This window comes from Macaca fascicularis, chromosome 5 (genome assembly GCF_037993035.2).
Source record: "Macaca fascicularis isolate 582-1 chromosome 5, T2T-MFA8v1.1".
NCBI classification, from domain to species: domain Eukaryota; kingdom Metazoa; phylum Chordata; class Mammalia; order Primates; family Cercopithecidae; genus Macaca; species Macaca fascicularis.
In genome coordinates, this window is record NC_088379.1 from 126448890 (window position 1) to 126466649 (window position 17760).

Below are 17760 nucleotides of genomic sequence, written 5' to 3' on the forward strand. Positions count from 1 at the left end.
GCTTAGAATATTAAATTATTGAGTTTAGGAACATAAATTTTCCTTATATAAATATCAGCTAAAAGGTTGCTGTTGAGTGATATATTCATTGCAGAAGTCTGATACTTATAAACCAATACTAATTCCACCGGGAAAATTTCAAATGAGGAGACATTCTTCTTGATACGTCTGTATGTATAAAAATACTAATTAGAGTTTATTTCCAAATTCCCTTCTATGATTAACCATTTCTTCTGGGTTTCATTTATTCATTTGTTTTGTTCTCCTTTATTCTTGGGCTTAATTCCTGGGTGATGGGTTGATCTGTGCAGCAAACCACCATGGCATACGTTTACCTATGTAACAAACCTGCACATCCTGCACATGTACAATAAAAGAAAGAAGGAAAGAAAGCTTTCCTCAACTGTCTGACAATCCTTGGTTCTCCTTACATGTTTGAGAATGGGACAGCATGAAAGACCACTAGCTGCTCTGTGTACAGGTAGAAGCTGTTCCCTGGAAAGCTTTGACTTAGGATGAGTGGGTCTTGATACTCTGCGTCTCACAAATTTCAAACTTTTAGGTTTTACTTTGTGGAGTCACAGCTCATATGAATTCTGTAGTTCCCTGCAGAGTGCTTCCTTCAATTACTTTATAAGAATTGTTTGTGTGTATATTTGCATTAAAAACAAGTTCCCCAGTATACAATTATGTCTATACTGGTATTTTTCTTCCAATTTTCATTATTTTAATAGCTACAAATACAACCTCAGAAAGGTAACTGAGTTGCTTAAACTTTCCACTAATGACAAAAATTAGATTTTCAAATAATAGAATGAAATGAGCCTGGGTTAAACATAAGGACAGTAAAGCAGAAATCAGAAATAATGGGGTTTCATTATGTTCATATTAAAATAACCCATTGTGAAGTAATAATGGAAGGAATATTTTTGTATACTAGGAAAGAAATGGAAAAACTTTAGGCATTAGAAAGAATTTCTTGAATGTGAAGGTAATCAGGCAACAAAGCATACTATAAAGTGAACTTCCTCAGAAATGCTTAATAAAATACTAGGAGCACTTATGTAATTTATGTACTCAGTTGTTCACCAAAGATATAACTCCAAGTTAGTATAAACTAATGTAAAAAAAAAAAAGCAGAATGGTTAAATAAATTGGGATATGCCAATATAATGCAAATCATTCAATCATTAATAATCTTTCAAAAGATATTTAACAATGCAACCAAAAAATGAAATTAAACAGTAAACAATATATTCATGTACAGACGTATACAAACACTAAAAGGTTTCTATTTTGCTAAAAATGTATGTGGGAAAAATTTAAATAACTAAATGTAATGCACTGATGTGATCATCATAATTCTCTCTGGCTGTTGGAATAAATATTTTTTTGTTTTCTTTACATGTATTTGTTCTATACATTCATTAGAACGTTTTGGATTATGAGTTAAAAATTCAACTGGTTTAAACAATAAGGGAAATGTATTATCTAACATAAAAATAATTTCAGAGGTAGGCCAATAACAGGGTCATAAATGCCACAGCTGAATGGCTTCACTACAGTTCCGAGTTCTCTCCACTGGATTTCTTTGTCCTCCTCAGTGTGATTTGCTTTGTCCTTATGATTGTCACTTTGGCAAATGAGATGACTGCAGTATCTCCAAGCACTGCATCTCAAACAAGATTCAAAGACCAGAAGTGGAAAACAAAGAATATACTTTCTCAAGCCCTTCATAAAAGTAAGGAAAACCTCAGACTTTATGGCCAGAATGGATTACATGCCCATTTAAAAAATCATCATTGATAAGGGGAATTGAAATTAACACACTGGCCAACTTTTTAAAAGTTATTTTTAGTTATTGTGAACACATAATGGTTACACATATTTATCAGGTATTTATTAGGTACATGTGATGTTTTGATACAGGCATACAATATGTAATGATCAAATCATGATCACTGGGGTATTCATCACCTCAAGCATTTATCACTTCTTTGTGTTAGGAACATTCCAATTCCACTCTTTTAGTTATTTTAAAATACACAATAAATTATTGTTAAACATAGTCACCCTATTGTACTACCAAATACTACATTTTATTCATTCTATTTGTGTTTTTATATCCATTAACCATCCCCCTCTTTATTACCCTTTCACACTACCCTTCCTCTGGTAACTATCATTCTACTCTATCTCCAAAAGTTCATTTATTTTTTAGGTTCCCACATATGAGTGAGAACATGTGATATTTGTCTTTCTGTGCCTGCCATATTTCACTCAACACAATGCCCTCCAGTTCCATCTATGCCGTTGTGAATAACAGAACTTCATTTCCTTTTATGGCTGAATAATATTCCACTGTGTGCATGTACCACATATTCTTTATCAATTCATCCATCGATGGATATTTAGGTTGATTCCATATCTTGGCTATTGTGAAGAGTGCTGCAATAAACATGGGAATGCAGCTACCTCTTCAATATATTGATTTCCTTTCTTTTGGATGTATACCCAGCAGTGGGACTGCTGAATTTTATGGTAGTTTTATTGTTAGTTTTGTGAAGAACCTCCACACTGTTTTACATAGTAGCTATGTTAATTTACATTTCTGCCAACAGTGTATGAGGTTTCTGCTCTCTCCCCATCCTGGCCAGCATTCATTATTGCCTATCTTTTGGATGAAAGCCATCTTAACTGAGGTAAGATGCTATCACATTGTGGTTTTCATTTGTAGTTCTCCAATGTTAGTGATGTTGAGCATTTTTTTCATATAACTGTTGGCCACTTGTCTGTCTTCTTTTGAGAAATATCTATTCAGATCTTTTGCCCATTTTAAATCAGACTATTTCCTATTAAATTGTTTGAGCTCCTTCTATATTCTAGTTTTTAATCCTTTGTCAGATGGGTATTTTGTATATTTCCTCCCATTCTGTAGGTTATGTCTTCACTTTGTTGATTGTTTCCTTTGCTGTGCACAAGCTTTTTAGCTTGATGTGATCCCATTTGTCCATTCTTGCTTTGGTTGCCTGTGCTTTTGAGGTTTTACTCAAGAAATCTTTGCCCAGATCAATGTTCTGGAGTGTTTACCCAATGTTTTCTTCTAGCTATTTTACACTTTTAGGTCTTAGATTTATGTTTTTAATCCATTTTTGATTGATGTATGATGGAGAGAGATAGGGATCTAGTTTCATTCTTCTGCATATTGATAACTAGTTTTCCAGCATCACTTATCGAAGAGACTGTCCTTTCCCTAGTATATGTTCTTGGTACCTTTGTCAAAAATAAGTTGACTGCAAATACATGAATTTATTGCTGGGTTCTTCATTCAGTTCAATTGTTCTATGTGTCTGTTTTTCATGCTAACACCTTGCTATTTTGACTCCTATAGTTTTGCAGTATAATTTAAAGTCAGATAATGTGGTTTCTCCACCTTTGTTCTTTTTGCTCAGGATGGCTTTGGCTATTCTGGATCTTTTGTGGTTCCACATAAATTTTAGGATTGTTTTTTCTATTTCTGTGAAGAATGCCATTGATATTGTGAGAAGGATTGCATTTAATTTGTAGATTGCTTTAGGCAGTATGAACACTTTTAATAATATTGATTCTTCCAACCCATAAACATGGCATATTTTCCATTTTTTGTGTGCGTTTGCTTCAGTTTTTTCACCAATGTTTTATAGTTTTCATTGTAGAAATCTTTCACTTCTTTGGTTATGTTTATTCCTAGGTATTTTATTTTATTTGTAGCTACTGTAAATGGGATTACTTTTTTGATTTCTTTTTCAGATTGTTTGCTGGTGGCATAAAGAAATGCTACTGATTTTTGTATGTTGATTTTGTATCCTGCAGTTTTACTGAATTTGTTTATCAGTTCTGACAGTTTTTTGGTGGAGTCTTTAGATATTTTTAAAATTTCAGATCATATCATCTGCAAACAAGGATAATTTGACTTTTTCCTTTTCAATTTGGATGTCATCTATTTCTTTCTCTTGTCTAATTGCTCTGTCTAATACTTCTATTTCTATGTTGAAAAAAAGAGGTGAAAGTGAGCATCCTTGTCATGTTTCAGATCTTAGAGAAAAGGCTTTCAGTTTCCCCATTCAGTATGATACTTGTTGTGAGTGTGTCATACATGGTTTCTGTCATGTTGAATATGTTCCTTCTATGTCCAATTTTTTGAGAGATTTTATCATAAAAGAATGTTGCATTTTATCAAATGCTTTTTTGGTATCTATTGAAATGATCATATGGTTTTTGTCCTCCATAGTGTTGATATGATATACACCATTGATTGATTCGCATATGTTAAACTATCCTTGCATCCCAGAAATAATGATCCCACTTGATCATAATGAATTATCTTTTTAATGTGTTGTTGAATTTGGTTTTCTAGTATTTTGTTAGAGGTTTTTGCATCTATGCTAATCAGGGATATTGGCCTGTAGTTTTTCTTTTTTTGTTGTGTCTTTGTCTGGTTTTGGTTTTGGGATTATACGGACCTTGTGGTGTAAGTCTGGAAGTATTCCTTCCTCTTTGATTTTTTTGGAACAATTTGAGTAGAATTAATATTAGTTCTTCTTTAAGTGTTTGGTAGAATTCAGCAGTAAAGCCATCAGGTCCTGGACTTTTCTTTGATGAAAGACTTTTTATTACTGCTTTTATCTCATTATTTGTTGCTGGTATATTTGGCTTTTGGATTTCTTCATGGTTCTATCTTGGTAGGTTATAGGTGTCTAGAAATTTATCCATTTCTTCTAGGATTTCTAATTTATTGTCATACAGTTGCTCATAACAGTCTCTAACGATCATCTGAATTTCTGTTGTATCAGTTGTAATGTCTCCCTTTTTGTCTCTTGTTTTATTTGAGTCACTCTCCTTTTCTTAGTCAGATTAAAGGTTAGTTGATTTTGTTTATCTGTTCAAGAAAGCAATTTTTCATTGATCTTTTGTGTTTTTTTTTTTTCATTCATTTCTGCTCTGATCTTTGTTATTCCTACCTTCTACTAATTTGGGGTTTGGTTTACTTTTGCTCTTCTAGGTCTTTGAGATACATTAGTAGATTGTTTATTTGAAGATTTTCTACTTTTCTGATATAGGATTTCATTACTTTAAATTTCTCTCTTAACACTGCTTTTGATATATTCCATAGGTTTTGGTATGTTCTGTTTCCGTTTTCATTTGTTTTAAGAAATTTAAAAAAAAAAAACAAACTTAAAAATCAGCACTTAAAAAAAACTTAATCAGCACTAGGGGGCAACCCAAGAGTACTGCAGACTCCTAGATACACTGCTTTGATGGAATTGGGTAAGATAATGAAGAATCCCTGAGCTACCAGACAAAATCTCTAGCTCTCCTCTCTCTCTTTCTCCCAATCAGAAGGATAGTCTCCATTATGGGCTGCCTGGAACTAGGGGAGAAGTGATGCAAGCACTCCCATGGCCTGCATAGCTGGCACTATACTGGGTCACACCTGAAGCCAGCATAGTATTGGGTCTTGTCCTGGGTCTCTGAATCCTCCTGCTTGGCTCCGCTAGGGCTGAGAGGTGGTCCTATTCTTTCTTGAAGAATATACGAATATACCCACCCAATACCTTGATCATACCAGGTTTCCCTTAGCAAGGCATAATATCAAACAAGGCCTAAATAAAGAGTTACTCTATGCTAATGCACAGGGTGTTTGTATGAGTTTCCTACTGGTGCTGTAACAAAGTACCACAATCTTAGTGACTTAAAACAACACAAATCTATATGTTACAATTATGGAGGTCAAAAGTTTGAAATGGGTCAATAGGGCTGTGTTCTCTCTAGAGGCTCTAGGGGAGAATTCATTTCCTTGCCTTTTCTAGTTTCTAGAGGTTGTCTGCCTTCCTTGGCAGACAAGAGAGGATCATTGCTCATATGATAACAATAGCATATTATTAATTAAATGCCATGGACCTGAGATTCTAAGAGAGAGCATAAAAGCAAGAATAGTCAACAAAGTGGGGAGTGGAACAGAGAGAGAGAAAGAAGGCAGTCAAATATTTCTGCAAGAGAGATAAGGTAAAAAAAAAAAAAAAAAAAAAAAAATTAAAGCCATAACCAGGAATTCAGACCAGTACCTATCTGCTGATCCAAACAGTAACTACCCGTTACATTTCCAGCAGTTACTCAAAGGCAGATATTCAGATTCCCTCCCAATTAAACTCCCTTCCCCTACACGGAGAATTCTAAGACCTAGTGCCAGATTCCAGGCCCTAGAAAGCACTGGTTCTTGACTTAGCTATACGTCAGAATAACCGGGGAGCTTTAAAAGAAATTGATATTTAGATCCACTCTGCAAGATTGTGAATTTTAGGGTATGCTTGGGGACTTAGGCTTTTTAAAGTTCCCAGGTGATTTAAATAGGCAGCAAAGCTCAAGAACCACTGGGCCAGAGAATGGATTTGAGAGACAGCCCTCACTTCAAGGTCTACGTTTCTAACACTGCTTCCAACTGAAGAGGTTAAGGGGCTTCAGGGGGAGAGGATATTCTTTGTCTTTCACTCAGATTTATTTTATATTCTATCTTCTCTTTCATTCACATATTTGTTCATTCACTCATCTATGGGTCATACACTACTCCAGGCTCTTTAAAGACAGGCTGTGCAACATATATACTCTCCCACCTCCTCTTCCTAAAAGGAGACTAGACATGAAACAATATGTCACAGATAACCATAAAATTACAAAGTAGTATTCAAAGCAATTCTCTTTGAATATAGTCAAAATACTTTTTTAAAAAGCAAAAATCTGGGTTAAAGTTGATTGTGAGATGACAAAAGAAAACCATGCCTTAAAGTAATAATAGCCGGTAATACCTAGAATGTTGTTTATTGCTTATTGTCTGCATTATAAGAGATACCTACACTGGTAGACTGGTAAATGTTAATAAGCAGCTCTCCAAGTTAAAAAGGAAGACCTTGCTTTGTAATGTTTGCTAATTTTCTGATGTAAATACTCCTGCCAGAGCCAATTTCAAAACTACCAACACAATATCAGTGAATGTGGAGTTCAGAAGAGAGGTACACAATCAGCTCTCATGGGCTGGTACAAAGTAGCACAAGCATGCCATTGGCTATCTGATAAAGTTCAAATAAACGATAACTGAAAAGAATTCCAACTTGTATACATATTTTATTTATTTATTTTTGTTTTGTTATCTCCTCTATTATTTCTTTGTTTCTGAATCATTTTCTTTTTTCTTCTTCTTTTTTTTTTTTTTAACTTTAAGTTCTAGGGTGCATGTGCACAACGTGCATGTTTGTTACATATATATACATGTGCCATGCTGGTGTGCTGCACCCATTAACTCATCATTTACATTAGGCATTATCTCCTAATGTTATCCCTCCCTCCCCCCTCCCCACATTAGGACCCGGTGTGTGATGTTCCCCTTCCTGTGTCCAAGTGATCTCATTGTTCACTTCCCACCTATGAGTGAGAAGATGCAGTATTTGGTTTTCTGTTCTTGTGATAGTTTGCTGAGAATGATGGTTTCCAGCTGCATCCGTGTCCCTACAAAGGACACGAACTCATCCTTTTTTATGGCTGCATAGTATTCCATGGTGTATATGTGCCACATTTTCTTAATCCAGTCTGTCACTGATGGACATTTGGGTTGATTCCAAGTCTTTGCTATTGTGAATAGTGCCTCAATAAACATACGTGTGCACGTGTCTTTAGAGCAGCATGACTTACAATCCTTTGGGTGTATCCCCAGTAATGGGATGGCTGGGTCAAATGGTATTTCTAGTTCTAGAACCTTGAGGAATCGCCACACTGTTTTCCGTAATGGTTGAACTAGTTTACAGTCCCACCAACAGTGTAAAAGTGTTCCTATTTCTCCACATCCTCTCCAGCACCTGTTGTTTCCTGATTTTTTAATGAATGCCATTCTAACTGGTGTGAGATGGTATCTCATTGTGGTTTTGATTTGCATTTCTCTGATGGCCAGTGATGATGGGCATTTTTTCATGTGTCTGTTGGCTGTATGAATGTCTTCTTTTGAGAACTGTCTGTTCATATCCTTTGCCCACTTTTTGATGGGGTTGTTTGTTTTTTTCTTGTAAATTTGATTGAGTTCTTTATAGGTTCTGGATATTAGCCCTTTGTCAGATGAATAGATTACAAAAATTTTCTCCCATTCTGTAGGTTGCCTGTTCACTCTGATGGTAGTTTCTTTTGCTGTGCAGAAGCTCTTTAGTTTAATTAGATCCCATTTGTCAATTTTGGCTTTTGTTGCCATTGCTTTCATGCCTATATCCTGAATGGTATTCCCTAGGTTTTCTTCCAGGTTTTTTATGGTTTTAGGTCTAACATTTAAGTCTCTAATCCATCTTGAATTAATTTTCATATAAGGAGTAAGGAAAGAATCCAGTTTCAGCTTTCTACTTATGGCTAGCCAATTTTCCCAGCACCATTTATTATATAGGGAATCCTTTCCCCATTTCTTGTTTTTGTCAGGTTTGTCAAAGACCAGATGGCTGTAGATGTGTGGTATTATTTCTGAGGACTCTGTTCTGTTCCATTGGTCTATATCTCTGTTTTGGTACCAGTACCATGCTGTTTTGGTTACTGTAGCCTTGTAGTATAGTTTGAAGTGAGGTAGCATGATGCCTCCAGCTTTGTTCTTTTGGCTTAGGATTGTCTTGGCAATGCGGGGTCTTTTTTGGTTCCATATGAACTTCAAAGCAGTTTTTTCCAATTCTGTGAAGAAATTCATTGGTAGCTTAATGGTGATGGCATTGAATCTATAAATTACCTTGGGCAGTATGGCCATTTTCACAATATTGATTCTTCCTATCCATGAGCATGGTATGTTCTTCCATTTGTTTGTGTCCTCTTTTATTTCACTGAGCAGTGGTTTGTAGCTCTCCTTGAAGAGGTCCTTTACATCCCTTGTTGGTTGGATTCCTAGGTATTTTATTCTCTTTGAAGCAATTGTGAATGGGAGTTCATTCATGATTTGGCTCTCTGTTTGTCTGTTACTGGTGTATAAGAATGCTTGTGATTTTGGAATCCTCCCTAACTCATTTTACGAGGCCAACATCATCCTGATACCAAAGCCTGACAGAGATACAACAAAAAAAGAGAATTTTAGACCAATATCCTTGATGAACATCAATGTGAAAATCCTCAATAAAATACTGGCAAACCAAATCCAGCAGCACATCAAAAGCTTATCCACTGTGATCAAGTGGGCTTCATCCCTGGGATGCAAGGCTGGTTCAACATACGCAAATCAATAAACGTAATCCAGCATATAAACAGAACCGAAGACAAAAACCACATGATTATCTCAATGGATGCAGAAAAGGCCTTTGACAAAATTCAACAGCCCTTCATGCTAAAAACTGTCAATAAATTCAGTATTGATGGAATGTATCTCAAAATAATAAGAGCTATTTATGACAAACCCACAGCCAATATCATACTGAATGGGCAAAAACTGGAAGCATTCCCTTTGAAAACTGGCACAAGACAGGGATGCCCTCTCTCACCACTCCTATTCAACATAGTGTTGGAAGTTCTGGCTAGGGCAATCAGGCAAGAGAAAGAAATCAAGGGTATTCAGTTAGGAAAGAAGAAGTCAAATTGTCCCTGTTTGCAGATGACATGATTGTATATTTAGAAAACCCCATTGTCTCAGCCCAAAATCTCCTTAAGCTGATAAGCAACTTTATCAAAGTCTCAGGATACTGAATCATTTTCTTTATTCTTGACAGAATAGTTGGGAAGGGAAGTTCGTGTTTTATAAATGACTCATCTTTCATCTCTTTCCCTGTACTGCTCTCATAAACTTGTGGTGTTCTGCCACAGCATGAAATTGCCTCTTTACTCTTTCCCACTCTATCTCTTCTTTTGTCCTTGTTTATGACATAAGCTTGCCAGAAATGTCCTTGGTCATGGCTGAGCCACACTGATCACAATGTTCTAAGTTATAAAACTAATTTCTACTCTAGGAACATTTCCTGAGCAGTTACTATGTACTAGGTACTGATCTCATAAGCATTAACACCATCAACTCATAGACTCTCTTGGCAACACTAAAAGATAGGTGGTATTATTATTTCCGCTTGCATGAGGGATAAATGGGGAATAAAGTAACTTGTCCAGGGTCATTTGTGTATACAGTAAGGGATGAAGACAAATAGTCTGGCTCCAGAGTCTGTGTTTGTAACCCCTATGGAAATGCATCCCCCAAATCCCAAGTTTTCTATAATTAGTGTAGAGAACAGGCCTTACAAAAGAAGTAAGTATTCAGGGTGTTTCAATGGTTTGGAAGCATCAGTGTGATCTCTTTTAAATTACTTCATTACCTGCCAGATTAATAGAACTCTATTCTCTACCTGTACATACATTTAGGTTTGGAAGACAGCTGATGTGGTGGTTATTACGTCAACTTGATTGGATCAAAGGATGCAAAGTATTGATTCTGGGTGTGTTTGTGAGGTGTTGCCAAAGGGGATTAACATTTAAGTCAGTGGGCTGGGAAAGGCAAACACACCCTTAATCTGGTGGGCACCATCTAATCAGCTGCCAGTGAATATAAAGCAGGCAGAAAAATGTGAAAAGGCAAGACTGGCCCAGTCTCCCAGCCTGCATCTTTCTCCCATGCTGGATGCTTCCTGCCCTCGAACACTGGACTCCAAGTCCTTCAGTTTTGAGACTCGGACTGGCTCTCCTTTCTCTCAAGCTTGCAGATAGCCTATTGTGAGACCTTGTGATTGTGTAAGTTAATACTTAGTAAATGTGTATATATATATATGTATATATATGTATATATATATGGGAGTGTATATATATGGGAGTATATATGTATATACAGGAGTGCGTGTGTGTATATGTGTGTGTGTATATATGGGAGTATGTATATAGGAGTGTGTGTGTATATGTGTGTGTGTGTGTGTATGTGTGTGTGTGTGTGTGTGTATATATCCTATTAGTTCTGTCCCTCTAGGGAACCCTGACTAATACAACTTATTATCACAATTTTCCTTCTTTTCCGTATCTCATCTCTGTAATTTGCATGTGACCCTGCTCCTTTCTCACCTCGTTTTTCTAAACACCATTTTTTTTTCAAATCTTATTGGGGTAACATTTTTCAAAAATTTTTTGAGCAACGGAGTTCCTCTATTATGAGTTGGTAATCTCTGCACATAACACAGTCCAAAATTAAAATTTATTATACACAATGAGTACATGACAAATTTGCTTTCGGCAACTGTGTTTAGTGCAGTAACAAAAACAGTCAGAGAGCTATGTAGCCCTAGGCAGATATCATATATAAGATGATAGTGATTTTCTGCTCAGTCATCACTTACACCTTTTAGTATAACCTGATGTAAAATGGTTTGCCCTTGTCATAGGCTCACCCACATACAGACATTACAAGATGTATAACAAACTTAGTACTTTATTAGAAGCTAACCACGGGTAAATCATTTTTTCAATTAGTTGTGTTCCCTATAAATTGCAAACATCGATTCTTCCAGTTTAGTATCCCAATTCTGAGAGTTGGCTAGAACAAAGCATTATCATTTTGATGGACCAGGATTATGGTACTGCTGAGTTCTGATGGGTTTAATTTTTTTTAGGTCAACTGTGCTCGCCTGGTTCCCCTGGGTAGCCTGACTCCCCTGATAGTATTGGTTTAGACCATGAACATCACACACACTTACCCAAAATTTTTACTACAGAAATGCTCTTTGATATTTTCTATTCTGCTGTATTTCCATTTTGTAAAACCGCTAATACTGACTCACCAAATGACTTCATGACTCATTCATGGGTTGCAACTCCTACTTTGAAATTCACTGCCTCAGTAGTGTTGCCTCTGCTCCAAAATGAAGCTCAAACTCCTTAACACAGCACTAGAAAGCTCTTCAGAATCCGCAGTTTCCCTTTCTTTCCAACTTCATTTCTCACCACATCCCCTCTGAATGCCAAACTCCAGGCATACAAAACTATTCATATTTTCCAAAAAGCTTGTTGTCTCTCCCCAAGAACCTTCCACAACATATACTGTGTGCCGTTCACCCTTGCATCCCTAGGTCAATTAGGCATTTAATAAATGTTAGTTAAATGAGTAAGTGAATGATGCAATGAACAAATGAAAAAAATGCTATGAAAATCTATTCAGAAGAATGTACTGTTACAATAATGTCTCACAGATTTAACTCTGAAAATCCAGCCACATGCTACAGAAAGGAGAAAAAGCCACTCAATTTCCTTAATTATAATTAGAGAAATTTGTAATTTCTGAAAACAAGGGTAAATAGTTTCACAAAGACCATATTTACTTTGAGGAAATTTTCACTCATTCTGTTTGAATCAGATGGATCCAGTCTTCAATAAATAAAGCAGACAAGTAAAAGTGATAGTGTATTACATTCTGCACCCTCCTTGCATAATGATGATGTGGAAGTTAAACTTTAGTAGCATAGGGTCCTGATTACTGTAGCAACACTTCTATGATATTATAGGTAATCAGAGAGAGATATGCAGCCACAGTCTACTTGCTAATAAAAAGTGCTCAGTGGTGACCTACCACCACTGGCCAAAATAATCTATCCCGTGTTCCTCAGAAGCAAAAGTGGAACACAGCAATGATATATTTTAGGCCACTGGGTCTCAAACTCCATTGAACACATGGACCACTTGGGGAATTTTGTTAAAAATGCAGATTTTGATTCAGTAGGTCTGTGATGAGGCCTGAGATTATTCTGAAAAAGGTTCCAGGTGACGCTGATGCTACGTGTCCATGGACCAGACTTTAAATAGCAAGAAAAGTTCACAATAGATTGAAGACTTCCTGTTGCTCCTAAGGAACAATATTTCCCAGACTAAACTATTTTTTCACTAGGTAACTAGGCCACAAGTTTGTAGTATGACAACTTGACCTAATGACATGTAGTGCTGGAAGCAAAACCATTTAATAAAAGGTGCGGCCTCTTCCTTCCTTTGCCCACTCCCAACACTGCTCCTGTTCCCTTTTCAAATTACAAAGAACCAGTACTATTTATTCTAAAATAAGATATCTTCCAGTTGCCAGTGAAACAACCACTTTTTATTTACCTCCATATAAGGAACTTTTTAAAAAACAATAACTGCAATTTTCTACAATATTCTATATTGCTGCTACCCAGAGCTAAAACATGTTGAAAGATGTGTGAAAGCCACGCAGAGCCCAAATAGCTCAGTATATAATTCTGGCTTATAAGCCACTCACCTAATGATTTTTGTTAGAGATTTTCTTCAGGTTTTTAAATGAAAGATAAGGAAATCCCATTCTCACAGAGTCAGCTCCCTATCTGTCAGTAACATCTGTAAATCAAAATTTTTCTGACCATAATTGAACAACATGGGTGGTTTTCTTTCAGTTCTCTTTCTTTGTAAAAAGCATTTTTCTATATACCCTTATCCAGGAAGAGGGGGAAAGGGGGGGAGAGGAGACACATGTATGCAGCTGCTCTCACTATAAAGTCTTTCTTTGGCATGTTTAGGTAAGAAAGGCAAAATCCCAGCAAGTTATTTTGTGGACATCAACAAACTGATTCTAAGGTTTATAGGGAGAGGCAAAAGACCAAGAATAACTAACACAAAATTGAAAAAGAAAAATAAAGTTGGAAGGCTGACACTACCCAACTTCAGACTTATTTTAAAGCTACGTTAATCAAGATAGTGTGGTATTGGGGAAAGAACAGATGAATAGATCGATAGAATAGAATAGAGAGCTCAGCAATCACATAAATATAGTAAACTAATCTTTGACAAAGGAGCAAAGACAATAAAATGGAGAAAAGATTGCCTTTTCAACAAATGGCACTGAAACAACTGGACTTCCACATGAAAAATAAAAGAATCTAGACACTACAAGAAAGACCATTTAAAAAGAAGTCTGCCTAGGATAAAAGCAAATCCAATTTAGATAACTAACCATACTTATCTGACATGAAATACCCCTTATTGTTATTGAAATAAACTTGTAAATATATCATGGAGAGCTGTTCTTTCAAAAACTTCAGGCTTTCATGGATAAATGTAAAAGAAACAATTTAACCTCTCTGGAGTCTATGCAAGCCTAGCACATTTTGCATCCTCCAGAGATGTCTTAAAGAAGGAGCCAAAACTAGGCCAGGTGCAGTGGCTCATGCCTGTAATCCCAGCACTTTGGGAGGCCAAGGTGGGCAGATCACGAGGTCAGGAGTTCAAGACCAGCCTGGCCAACATGGTGAAACCCCGTCTCTACTAAAGATACAAAAAATTAGCTGGGCGTGGTGGTGCACACCTGTAATCACAGCTACTTGGGAGGCTGAAGCAGGAGTATCACTTGAACCTAGGAGGCAGAGGTTGCGGTGAGCAGAGATCATACCACTGCACTCCAGTCTGGGTGACAGAGCGAGACTCCACCTCAAAAAAAAAAAAAAAAAAAAAAAAAAATATATATATATATATATATATATATATATATATACACATACATACACACACACATGTAACCAGTGTCTCTTTCCCATAAATCACTGTTTGGATCAGGTTCATATTGACACTTAGATTTTGATCCAGTAAAATTCCTCCTCACAAGAATAAATCCTTTATTGTTTGTAGATATTACAGTAAATTTTTTTTTTTTTAACCAAGCGTGTAGTTTCATCTGTAGAATAGCTTCATGGTTACCTTTACACTGGAGCCAATACAGACTTCTACGAATATGTAGGTGTATTGGGGCCTCTGCATTAGTAGACTTGTGGGCAGGGTGACTTATAGTCAGTGTACAATAGTTCATTTTCACAAAAGTCTATGAGGAAAAGATCATAGCAAATTTTCACTACAGAAATTTGTCTTTCAGGTCTCAAACTAGTACCTGAGTTCGAGGGCTGGTACTGCTAAAGGCACCACTGCACAAACAGGGCCGAAGCAGGTGGTGAAGCATAATTCACTGCAGAAAGTGAAATTCTTCCCCTGTCAATATAACCACTGTGGTTAAAAACCCAACACTGAAGCAGACTGGTTGGGTCAAAGCCTGGCACCCCTATGTCCAGTCTATATGAGCTTGGGCATTTTACTTACTATGAAAAAGTAAGATTTTTTTTTAAAGGCTACAAATTCCATGACTTTCTGCAAGCTCTCTAAAACATGATTTTGCCACTTGCCACATCAAGTGGAGGAATCTGTTTCCCTATTCTTTGAATCTGGGTCAGTGATGTGACTTGCGTTAACACAGAAGTAACGTTTGTGTGACTTTCAATCCTAGGTCTTGAGAGATTCTGATGCTTCTACTCTCTCTCTCTTTTGAAATATGGTGCCTCCACATAAAGAATTCTGGGTATCCTACTGAAAGAGGAAACCATGTGGGACAGAGATGGCCTGTCCCTTGCTGAGGTAAAACAATGAGCCCCCATGAAGTCACCAGATAGATGTAGCACTGAGAGTGAACAAGATGAGACTAGCAGAAGAACTATCCAGATGAGCCAACCTGAAATTGACCTATAGAATCATGAATGATCGTTTAATTACCTAAATTTTTTGTGGTTTGTTATGCAGGATAGCTAATCAATACATGAACACCTTGCTAAGCCTTCATTTTCTCATCTGTAAAATGAGGATAATATTATAATATTATGTTTGGCACATAGTAAGCTCTATGTTAAGACTTTGGTATCCATTTTCGTATTATTATTTCCACTTCTTTGCAGTGCACAGCAAGGCGGTAGTGCCCAGGATTGCCCACATCTCAGCAAGCCTGCGCCAGCATCACAGGAAAGTCCAAAGACAATATTCATACACCTGACATCATTGTTTCACAGTCACTCTCACCCTGGTGTCCAAATTGAGGTGCCGTCATGTACATTTTCAGGCTATGAACTAAACAGCAAGAATGTCAGCAATATAACCGGTTGCACGTGTTCATAATCAAGGGAGGTTCCGTTGGGGTGGGATGGGGAGTTAGGCACACAGGGGTTGAGAAAAGTTGTCTTAAATTACAAGACAGAGGCAGAGGTCAGTGGGACCGCTTCCTAGGAACATTGGTGTTGCAAAGTTGTGCCTATGGTCTGGGTGGCCTGGAAAGACACATGAGCCTTGAAAGGAACTACAAAATCAGCTTCAGTCCCAGCAATATTTTTTTACCACCACTTTTTCCTCCTCTAGACATGTATTATTGCTTCTGAAATAAACGAAAGCAGCACTCTTATCTGTTTTCTGAGTACAAATGATTAGTTTGAATCCTCATAGTTTGAGCATAAAAGTAATTCTTTTCATGTAAATTGTACTTATGTGAAATAACTATAGTATTTTATCATAAATAAGCTATAAGGGACCTGGTTTTTACAGGTGCTTTGTAAAAGTGCATACCAAATATATTTGATATATGACTAACAGTGCAAGAAGTTTTTAAAAAATTCTCCAACATCCTTATTGTATATAAAACTATTCTACACACAAATGTAGCTAACACTTTAAGTAGCATAATTTCGAATATGTGAACAACAATTATAGCTTCCTTTCTTTGCATTATCTCTAGGTGCCTGGTCTTTTTGACACCTGGGGTCATTCATTGTCATAGCAACACTGTAAAGTGGGAATAAGGTTTCCTAAGTTTACATATTAGGACACCAAAGCAAAGAGAAATTAAATAGTTATACCACAGTCAAACACTATGTTTGCCAAACTACAATGTTTGCATATTCTTTAATTTATTTATTTATTTTTTTTTGAAGAAAGTAGTAAGGATTTTTATTGTCAAAATAAGAGATCATAATAGAAGACACAAATAAATTAATTCTCATAATTTCAGACTCCAGGGCCCCTCTGTGGAAAGGTCAGCTTCTTACACAGACAAGGTACTATCCAAAACAAAAAATGGGTATTTGAGACCGTGTTCAAGACAATAACTGAACTTGTACACAGTAAGGAGAAATAAAAATGTGGTTTCCCTACTTCCCTCCCTCAGTAAGGTTATGTGTTGCATAAAGGCATGAGGCTCACTTTGGTGAAAAATGCTTTCATACAGAAAATTTTGAATTCATTCACCTCCCGCCACAGACATTCCAGGCCCTGACCTGAACAAGGAAATCAAAATAAGGTAACACTACTGGCTTCATATAAACCTCAAGACTATAATCTAACTGTACCTACCATCTCCCTTACTTTAAAAAAGTTTAAGTCCATTTACCTATACCAAAACAGTAGGTCGAATTTTCTCGCTTAGGAAGCTTTTAACCAAATTGGAGCTAAATTAATCTCACTTTAAAGTGCAAGAAAAGCTCTACTAGACTAGCGTTTGTTCTGTGGCACAGAACGAGGAGATGCCTCCCCTGGCACTGGCCTAAGAGGCCCCACACGAAGAACTGGCTGCAGGACAGTGATCCATTAGGTCTACCAAAAAGCGGGGAGACTCAAGGTTCAGCCTAGAAGCAGGGGTCCCTGCCAAGTCTGGCTTTAACCTGTACCCAGGTCCCAAACAAATCTTGGGTCCCCTAACTGATAAGACTGGAGCACAGCATCAGCCATCAACAGGGCCAGAGTCGTCTCAGTGAGTCAGTGAGCACCTCTACGCCATGATTTGTCCGTGCTCACACGGATAGTGGTAAAGGAATCAAGAAGCCTGGGTTTTGGAACAGCACAAACATTATTTACCCAGTAAGCAGTGATCGAAGTTCTTACCTAGGGTAAATGATGAAAAAATAGGTAATGAGGTCCCTATACACCACTGCTGAGAATATTTAGTCTAAC

General features: G+C 36.8%; 1 protein-coding gene across 3 annotated transcripts in view; it reads right to left on the reverse strand.

Annotated features, from left to right (window-relative positions):
- Positions 1 to 17760, reverse strand: part of QRFPR (pyroglutamylated RFamide peptide receptor) — a 55982-nt gene that overhangs the window by 26229 nt on the left and 11993 nt on the right. The gene's annotated exons all lie outside the window — the stretch shown is intronic.